Source organism: Amborella trichopoda, chromosome 5 (genome assembly GCF_054954075.1).
Source record: "Amborella trichopoda isolate Santa Cruz 75 chromosome 5, AtrichopodaSantaCruz75HAP2 v2.0, whole genome shotgun sequence".
Classification (NCBI taxonomy): Eukaryota; Viridiplantae; Streptophyta; class Magnoliopsida; order Amborellales; family Amborellaceae; genus Amborella; species Amborella trichopoda.
The window spans coordinates 14,591,343-14,602,204 of NC_142340.1; the positions used below are offsets into that span (position 1 = coordinate 14,591,343).

Sequence of the window (10,862 nt, forward strand, 5' to 3'; positions counted from 1 at the left end):
GCTGAAGCTCTTGTATGAGCGAGAGATACCCCTATGCTCCATGCGCCATATGAGCGGTGGTCGCATCAGGTCTGGGTAATATTAGTACGTCTCTAGTGGAGAACCTGAAATCCACAAACTGAGATTACGACCCTTTGCCCAGTGGCTAGACTTTGGTAACCCATTAATGAGCTCCTGCATGAACTATGAGTCATGGGCAACACTGGATCGGTTTGAGAAATCAGATGTGGACCGTAGTACACAGTTGAAGGTGGAGTGCCCCAGTGTTTATTTATTTAATTCCAATATCATATGGATCATTTTTCCATCTAATGAATGTAATTATGTTTGTTTAAATGATATATGCTTTTTACAATTATTATTTGAATTTTTTAAATCTCTGGATATTTTATTTTTGAAATTTGGATTTATAAAAACAAAGATATTGATTTTAGATTGATTTAATTATTTAAATTAAGTTTTATAAATTTTAAAAATCATATAATATTGTAATTAATTTGATTATTGTATGGAAGGCTCAATAACCTATATGGGCCCACCATTGAAATATGGGTGGGGCCCAAGAGAGACACCTAGGGTGGCACACCGCACTCCAAGGAGATTTTCAATTTTTGTTGGATCAAGCTTTGGCTTGAAGAAGAGGTATGTATTGTTTAGAAAGCCTTTGCCTTGAAGAAGCTTTGAATGAATTTTTGGAAAGCATGAGAAGGCTTGTGTATAATTTTGGTAAGCACAATATATGCATAGAATTATTTTATTTAATTTTTATTGATGGAAAATAGTTTAAGAACTGGGGGATAAATATTGTAGCACCTTCCATATGATGTTGATGGCCTATTTATGGAATGGATGGTTCAAATCTCTCACTCCACAAGTCACCCACGATCAATGGTGCATATTCAACCACAAGAGAGGAGGCAAGCCATGGAAAATCTTAAAAAACCCTAATCCTATTTTTGCATTATAAAAAGAGGACCCGATGCCCATAAATCTCTACACCAAAAATATCTCTCTTCTCTCTAAATATTATCTCTCTATTTAGTAAGCCTAGAGGGATACACCTCACTTAGATCATCTCTCTCTCTAAAGTAGATCTAAGGGGCACGCCCCACCTAGATGTTATTATTTCTCTTTATGATGTCTTGATGCTAAGGGTTTGGTATAAGTAAGTAGATGCTATCTCTCTTAAACTATGTTTTATGGGTTATATCGACGTTTGAGATTTGTGATCAAGAGGAGTTCAAATGTTCTATTGGAGGGTTTGACCTAACTTGTTTTCCCTAAATTGAGATTGAAGGTTGATCATTGATTCCACGTCATTGGATAGTGGTGACTCGGTGTGGGGTGTGATAAACCCCGGTTGAGGTAATCTCTGACAATCTCTTTTTGTTTCTTGTCATATTTAATTATATTGTCTTTATATTACGAAGCATAAGAATTGTGGTTATTTTCTTTGTTTAAAGAAAATTGGTTTTATGATATTAACGTTTTAAGATCTTAGATTTGTTAGTCTTATTTTCTTTTGAACACAGAGTTTATTGTAATATGACTACTTGTAAGTGATATTTACCAAACAAAAAAAGAAAAAGAAAAGAAAAGAGGTAAAAAGAAGAAAATGAGAAAAATATATGCCCGGCAAAATCACATTAGTTTTTCTTTCAATTATTGTATAATTATAATACATCTATATTGATATGTCAATTGCATTGGTATGATATAAAAAACTATAGCATTATAATGTACTATAATTATAATTGTATTAGTTTACTATAAATTTACATTTTAATATAATTATCTTGTAACTCTCCTTATACAACAATGATAGTTTTATATAATTGCGTATTAACATGTACATACTAATATATGAAAACAACCCTACTAAAAGGAAAAAGTTTATATAAGGTTGAAAACAACTCTACTAAAAGGAAAAAGTTTATATAAGGTTGCAACCTTAAAATGTAAAATTACATATGCACCTCAAAAATCCATCGGAAACGGTTGTTTGAATGTTGAAAGACCCTCTAATTGATCATCTCGACATCAAGATTTAAAAATATATATAAAAAATAAAAATAAAAATAAAAATTTTGAGTCCCAGAAATAGTGTATCTTACAACATATCATCTAGACCATTTATTTTCAAGATTTGTGTATGTTTATAGATCTACTTGATTTAAACCATTTTTGGAGTTTAAAATTTTATAATTAGAAATGAAAATAGACTTTTTTTATAATCGTAAAAAAAATTTATACCAAAATTACATGTAATAATAGAGTTTGGAGGTGTGCCTTAATTCGATTGTTTAAGGTTGCAACCTTATAGAAACCACCCAGACTAAATATAGATTAAGTGTTACCCTTTTTAATACATTTTTAATATGGCTGCAGTTTCTGTAAGGCCTAGACTTTATGAAAACAAAGTAAAGATTCACCTTGAATCAGAAAGTCCTTTGGGCATCAGAAAACTTAGTGATGGCTCTAAAATCATATTCTAACACCGACTATGGAAGTTGAAGCTCCAAACATGGTAAAGATCTCACTTATTTTTAGGTTGAAATGGATGGTGTAGATAATGACATACACTATTGATGCAGTGAGAAATTATAATAGGAGAAAAAAATAAAATAAAGTGGAATTGATGCCGATTTGTATTCACAGTTTCTGAACAAACAAAATTTATACAGATGCCGATTTGTATTCGTTATCAAATATTTGTGGTTTGTTGAATTGATGTGCATCATGATATTGTGTATAATTTGAAGATGAATTTTCTGCCTCTGCATATTGGTTTATGCCTCTGTATAAAAGTAGTTGCAGCCTTTGTATACTGGTCTATCTTCTTTGGGGCTTTGTTAGATGAAATATTCATTTTGAATACATGAAGCATTGAGGCCAAAAAGGACATTTTTTGTTTATATTGTAAAATGTGGTTTCTTTGATTCTTGACTATTGTTTTTTTTGTACAAGAACGTTACTTTCAACTTCATCATCTTTCTGTACATACTGTCCCTACTTTGTACATGGGGCAGAAATTTTGGAACTAGTTTTAAACATTAATACAAGTCACTACGTCTCAAAAAATAATTACGGTTATAAAAATTTTTTATTGGGTGAATAAAAAAAAAAAAAACACAATACTCAACAGTCTATGAACTAGCGTACTGATCAAAAGATGAACAAAATATCCTGCAAAAACAATTCAACTGTTCTCATACTGAAATATCAGAGCAATGAAAATGGTACATGTGTATCTGAAGTGTTGTAAATTTGTTCAAAAAAATAATTTGGAAAAGTTTGCGCTTGGTTTCTTTAAAGCAAGAAGAAACTAATTTGTGAGCACATTCCACGGTTAAGTTCATCGCAGGTTTTCATTGGTTACAACACAATTGCATTGTCTATTTTCTCTTTGAATTTTTTATGTCATTTGAAAATTTTCAGCCCAAGCTTCTATTTTTTGAATCTATAAAAGTCTTTTATTTGGAAACCTACCACAGCAATCTTTGCAGCAACATTGGCCCATCCTTAGGTCCCCTCCTCTCAACTAATCTCATTACTGAAGATGTTCAACATATGAACAAACAAGCAATTTTTGGCATTGGTAATATGAACAAACAAGCAATTTTTGGCATTGGTAATACATTTGTTAAGGCTTATACTTTATTAGGAGCTTCAAGTACGAATTGTTGGTTGATTGGCTCTAGAGCTTCCCACCATATGACATTTTGATTCTAATCTTTCAAATTCTCCTATTTTTATTCTTAATCCTCCACTAATCCATATAGCTAATGGTTTTGTTTTGCCTATAAGTCACATTGGTTTAGTTGAATCCTGCTCTGCTAAATAATCCCTCCCTAATACGCATTTAGTTCCCAAACTCTCAATGCACTTGATATATGTCAGATAATTATATGACCAAGGTTTTAATGCTGTTTTCTCCTCCATTGGTAATGTTTTTCATTATTTCTTAATGGGGAAACAAATTGGGATATGGAATAAGGTTGGAAGTCATGGAAGACTTATGTACCACGACATCCTGGCAGTTTGTTCTTTGCTGGTTATGTATATTTATTATTTTCATTTTTGTCTGTAGATTAAGCCATGTTTTTTTTCCTAGACTTAAGTATCTAGAGTTGATTTGCAAGTTAGGTTTTCTTCAAACCGAGAAAATCATTGGTCATATTAACTATATGCTAGAAAAATATATTGCTTTATCATTTTCTAATCGTGAAGTTGTTTATTCTTCACCTTTTGATCTTATACATTTTGATTTATGGGGAGCGGCTCAAGTGCCGATGGATGGTGGTTGTTATTAAGTGCTTTTTTAATTTATGATTTTTCTCATTACACCGGGGAGTATCAGTTGCATTCTAAACTGATTTTTTTGTCAGGTTTATATTTGTCTAAACGTTTTAAAAAAGTTAGCACGTCTTATGGAACTTTGGCTCAATCATCTTGTCTTTACACACCGCAACAGAATTGTGTAGTAGAACTAAAACTTATGTCAGTGAGGTTCCTCGTGCAATGTTATTCTCTTTGTTCTAGGAGAATTTTGGGGGGAGGTAGTGTACACCATTTGTTTATCCCAAGGTTTTAAAAAGTGGATTGATGTCCTGGATCGTCCATATGAAAGATCGTATCAGATTGGCAGATCGGAGGTCCAAATCAGTCGGATCCAACCTTAAAAAATTTCAAAGAATACTAAAAATCCCAAAAAATATTATTATTTTGGTTTCCAAAAACTATAGCCCTAGTGCATTATGTGTTTTCATTATTTTGTGGAAATACTTGAAAATTGAGATACTGTTTCTTGCCTGATGTCTATAGATATAAATTTTGGTACTAGTTTTTATACTTCCAATACTTTGACAAATATTTCACACTCATCATGTGTTTTTTTTTAGTAAAGAAACGAGGAAGGAACAAGGGAGGAAATAATTTTTTTTTATTTTTATACTAATTTTGTGATACTAGGTATCATTTTTATATGTGATTTTTATCTCAGCACACACATTGGATCTCTCTCTCACGCATACAAACACAAAAAATTATATATTTATATGTGATTTTTCTTTTCTTTTTTTTCTTTTGTTTGATCGTAGATTCCCATTTAACCCAACATATTTCTCTTTTACTCTAGGCAATTAGTACTGTCTTTGGTAAGTTTTGTTTCTCAATCTTTATAAAAAACATAAAATTCTCCACATTGCATAGGTAAAAGTAAAAGGTGCATGTTTTATATATAGCGGGTGGTATCATTGACGAATGTGGGTAGACAAGGGGAACATAAGAAACTTTAAGAAGGCAACACAATATTGAATATCAAAGCGGCAAGGCAACTTAAAGCTCTCCCATGCATGTGACATGTGGCAGTGGGCTAGAGCAATCAGTAATGAAAAATATATGTTTCGAAATAATAAAAATATATAATAATAATTATTAAATGGTGTGAGGTGACCCTATCAATTATTTGATATGACCAGTCAGTTCTGTTAAAGAATCAACGGAACCAGCCAGCTTGTAAAGGGAATTGGTTGGTTCCCAATATCTAACGGGATCTAATCTACCTAGACGATTCTCTATCTGGATCGGCCAATTTCATTCCTGCTCATGAATTTTTAAAATATTGGTTTATGCCATCAAGAGTGTCCCATCCTCTATTATGAGTGGATTGTCTCCCTTTGAAGTATTCATCAAGTCTTGATTATTCTCAACTTCATATCATTGGATCAACATGTTTTCTTTTCTAGCCTAATGTTGAAAGAAATAAGTTGCCTAAGAAAACTGCCATCTATGTGCTTTTTTATTATGACATTCAATAGAAAGAATTTTGATGTATATTCCAATTTCGTATTTCCCGTCATATGAGCTTCTAGGAACAAATAGCATTTTACTCTTCCAAAATGTTGATCTCTTTCCTATTCATCTTTTAAGCCCTATCAAATTCTTTATCTCTTCACTGATTCAATTGATAGAGAACCTTGCATTGTCGACCCCGTCACAACTAGTGTACCTCCTCCAGAGGATGTTCAGATGACTAACCATATTGATTATGTACCTGATGAGCCCGTTCCTGATTCCGATTCTGCTGATTTGATACTTGATGGTCCCATCCTTATTCTGTGCCTCATGACAATGAGTTGCAATCCATACTTAGTGAATGTCATTATCCTACGCAGGTGCAATCTGCACCTCAATGTTTTTGAGATTATAATTATTTATTGACTATGATCTTTCGCCTCAAGTACTAAAGTCCTATAAATAAGGACCTTCTAATCCCAATTTGGAAGCAACTTATGCCAAAAAACCCTTTCACAAAGCCCATACTTGGGATCTTGTGGACCTACCTCCTAGTAAGTTTGTAGTGGTTTGTCTGCGGGACAAAACTAAGACCAACTCTAACAGTTCAATTGAAGCGTATAGAGCTCTACTAGTTGCCAAAGAGTTCACTCAAGAATATGAAGTTGGCTATGACGAGACCATTACATCAGTTTCTCGTCTAACCCTGTCAACACCTTAATTGTTGTTGCTTCTGATTGGCATCATATAGATGTGAAAATGATTTCTTTCATGATGATTTGCTTGAAGAAGCATACATAAAACTTCATCTGCCCATCAAGTCGGGTAGCTTCGAAATGATTTATATGGTCATAAACATGTATCTCGTATTTTGAGAAGTTTTACCTTGTTATCCTTTCTCTGGGGTTCAATCAAAATGCCCACAATTCTATACCCTTTATTTGAGGATCACTTTGAGGGATTATTTCGTGGCTTCTTTATGTTGTTGATATGTTGATCACTCGCAATGATTATATAGGCATCATGATACTCAACTTCACTTGAGCGTTTTCATATGAAATACATTGGCCAACTTTTATATTATCTTGGTATTAAACTGGATTCATCAGCTTTCAAATATATTCTCTCCGAAGTCAAATATGCATCTGATCTCCAAAGCGAGCTACTTTAACTGACAATAAAATTGTTGATACTCCTCTACAATTGAATGTGAAACTTAATCCTCCAGATGGAGAGCTGCTTTTTAGTCTTAATCGATAAGATAGTTGGCATTCTTAATTACTTAACCATTAATTACCATAATATTAGTCACATTCCATTCATGCGGTTAGTTAATTTATATTTGTGGCTCATTCTTCTCATTATGCTAATGTGCTTCAAAGCTTGCGCTACAATCAAAGTACACTGCTCCAGCGTTAACTTCTCTCCATTGCATCTCCTTTTGAACTATTTGCTTATTCTAATGGGTGCGATTTGTATAGAGCCTAGGCTGTTAACAATCAAATAAGAGCCTACCTTCAAATAGTGTCGAGAAATATGGTTTTAAAGTTGAAAATCTTTGTGATAGCCTTAAAATATATTTTTATATTTATTTATAAAGTTTAAAGCTTTAAAAATAGTATATATCGACAGATCTATGAAGACTTAAAAATCTTGAAAATCGACAATCCAAAAATATGTTACAAAATACACTATTTTCAAAACTTGAAATCTATTTTAATCTCATGCCCATGCATATTGATGTCAAGATGATCGATTTGAAGATATTTGGGCATCAAAACAACCACTTCTAATGAAATTTTTTATGTAGGCTCAAATTTGATTGTTTAGAGCCTCGGCTCTATATAAACTTTTCCCTATTCTAATATGGATTGGGCACGAGATGTTACTAATTGCCATTCTATTACTTGTTTCTTTTACATGAAAAATTGAATTTATCTAGATATATATGTGGTTTTGGAAGGAGTTTTAGGAAACGAAAAAGGTTTTTTTTTTAGTGCGAAGCATTTACCTTATTTTATGGGTGCAGGGTTTGTTAAAGGCCCATTTGATTCCCTCGAATGGTCTCTGGGAGATCCATTTCTATGGAATTGTGAGAATATCGAAGAAACAACGGGCATAATAAGAGTACCTTGATGAAATTGACGGCGAACAATGTGGCATTTCGTTTACCTTATTTTATGGGTTGCTCTTTCTTAAAGCATCTTGAGCTTAAGGGTGGTGTTAACGAATATTGCTTACAAGGTTATCATGGAAAGTGTACACCATAATGAATATGTATAGAAAGGTTGGGTGTAACATCCTAAATTTTAGGATAAGTTTGGGTATAGTGTAGGTGTTCATGAGTTCTTTAGACAATTAATTAATATCCAAAAGACTATTCTTCAAAAAAGCTTAGGACTAGTAAGAAAGGGCGGCATAGGTTGAGAGAGAGAGTGTGTGTGTGAGAGCGAAGATGTTAAAAAAGAGAGAAGGGACGTGGGTTGATATACTTTATTTTATTGTTAGGGGTCCGCCCAAAGAAAGGATCTCAAACCCTAGAGCAATACCAATTATAATAATTAATATATATGAATAAGAAATATTATGTAATGTTAATTTATATACTATAAACTATATAATTAACACATTAATTTTATGTAACATATAACATTATAATCATTATATAATTATATTAATTATATATTATAATTTTATTGACATATATATTACTATAAGTTAGTAATTTGTGCATAATATAATAGATATTTAATATTGTAATAATATATGACACTATAATATAGTATTTTAGTTTATTATGTAATGATTTTAATAATTATATATAGCTATTAATTCTATATACGATAATTATAACTAATTATACATTACTATGTAAGCAATTTGTATATAATGAACTATATATAATATTATAATATATAGTTCATATATTGTCATATACAATCATTAATATATTATATTAAACATATGTAATACTATAGTATATATTATAGGATAATATACTATTACAATATATAATTGATATATACTATACATAATATAAATAGTTATAACAAGATTATTATATTATAATGTAATATGTCTAAGAAGAATGAAGACCTTAAACATTCCTTTAACCCGTCCTATGTCCGGGTACAGGAGGTGGATTTAGATAGCCATCCGACATAAAACATTTCCAAAAGTATCAATGAATCCAGAATTGCTAACCCTCAATAGTTGGAGAAGGGTTTGATGAAGATGCTGATGATTATATTATGAAATCATATATGTATATAATAAAATAATATTATATTATAATACTTGTATAAAAATATAACATTATATTATGACATTATATTATATACTTCTAGGAAGATACATCTTTCAGGAAATTCAAACAATGGACAAGCATCTTTTAAGTCTCTTACCAGATACTATCGAAACAACCAATTTTAAGAGAGAACAATTCCAAGGAACTAATCAAGTCCTGAGAATCCATGTTACATAGGAATGTGAGCTTTTAATATTTAGTAGTCTCAAGCAAACATGTGCAAAAGTGCTTCTCATTCTCCAAATTGCTTCCAATATATGCTGCAACAACTTTCATAGCTTCAAATAAACGCCACACATTATTTTTACCGCACGGGGACACCCACACATGCGCAAACAAGTCTCACACTTACATAACTTCTCATACGTGCTTTTAAAATTATTCAAGTCAAATTGCTAAGAAGATGCAGATTTGATTAGTGTTTCTCTTGAAGCACTTCCTTTATCACCCTCTCTAAGTTAATACAAGAGCTACCTCCAAATTTAACAGCATTTTTTGAGCTCTCCTGCCATTTCTTGGCCTTTAACTTCATCTCTTTACCCTTCTCTCCTTCCATAACTCCCTCACCAGTGCTTCAACATCCTCCCTCTTCACATCAGGGTTTATCTCCATCCCAATGCCCCATTCCTTGCAAACATACCGGCAATTTATTTGTTGATCGGCAAAGAAGGGCCAACACAGCATGGGCACGCCATTGCAAATGCCCTCAATTGTAGATTTCCACCCATTGTGAGTTAGGAAGCCACCAATTGCATGGTGTGACAGTACTTTCATCTGGTTACACCAACTCAAGATTAGCCCTCTTTCTTTAGTTGCTTCGACAAATACTTTTTCTATTGTTGCCGATTTGCCGATAACGAGATTATCACGAATGACCCATATGAAATGTCTTTGGCTGTTTGCAAGACCCCAAGCGAACTCGTTGAATTGATTAGGTGTTAAAACTGCAAAACTGCCAAAATTCACATACACAACTGAGCCAGGTTTTCTTTTCATTGAGCCATTCTACACAAGCATCTTCTTCTTTGCAAAGATTCATTGAAACTGACTTTAAACGGCCTTTGGATTCAAATTGGCTGAAGCTTGCAAAAGGGCCGATTGTGTAGATTGGGCAACAGATTCTTTCTCTCATGGCATCGAGAACAAGTTTCTCCAATTCTTCGAATGTGTTGATAATGACTGCCGAAAACTTGAGGGCCTTAGGGTTTTCGACCGTGCAAAATTGAAACATGGGATCATTAAGATTGGTTGTCCTAATGAAGGACGGTAAGTCCCTAAGATGGATATTGGGCATTCCAGGTATCCAATCGACAACTACTTCTAGGTCGCCGTTGGTCATGAAATTCTCATATGCTTTTGCCAAAACCACAACATCTACCATATGAGTTTTCTCTAGTGGTAGCCATCAGGTCAGTGAGTCAAGCCTACCTGGCGAGTGGACCCGATCCAAGTATGGATCCGGGTCAAAGTTTTGGACTCAGTGGGTTGGATCCGGGTCTAGGTCCAAAATCCTTGAACTGTGTCAAACTTAGGTCGGTTTTGATCCTGGTCGACCCGACCAGGACCAGATCGAAATATATCTATACACACATATACACATCTATTTATACATACAATATACATTATATATCTGTGTCATTGAAATATAAGGAAAATGTTTATATAGATCTGAGGCTCTAAACAATAAAATTAGTGTCCACCTTAAATTGATGCTCAAATATCCTCAAATTGATCATCTCGACATCAAGATGCGTGGACA

At 33.0% G+C, this 10,862-nt stretch overlaps 1 non-coding gene across 1 annotated transcript; it reads right to left on the reverse strand.

Annotated features, from left to right (window-relative positions):
- Positions 1–9,631: 9,631 nt before the first annotated feature.
- On the reverse strand, positions 9,632–10,484 carry LOC18421893 (7-deoxyloganetin glucosyltransferase). Its single transcript, XR_016056316.1, has 2 exons — positions 10,153–10,484; positions 9,632–10,055 (listed from the first exon to the last, which is right to left on the reverse strand). It is a non-coding gene; the product is annotated as a 7-deoxyloganetin glucosyltransferase (transcript).
- Between the last annotated feature and the right edge of the window lie 378 nt (positions 10,485–10,862).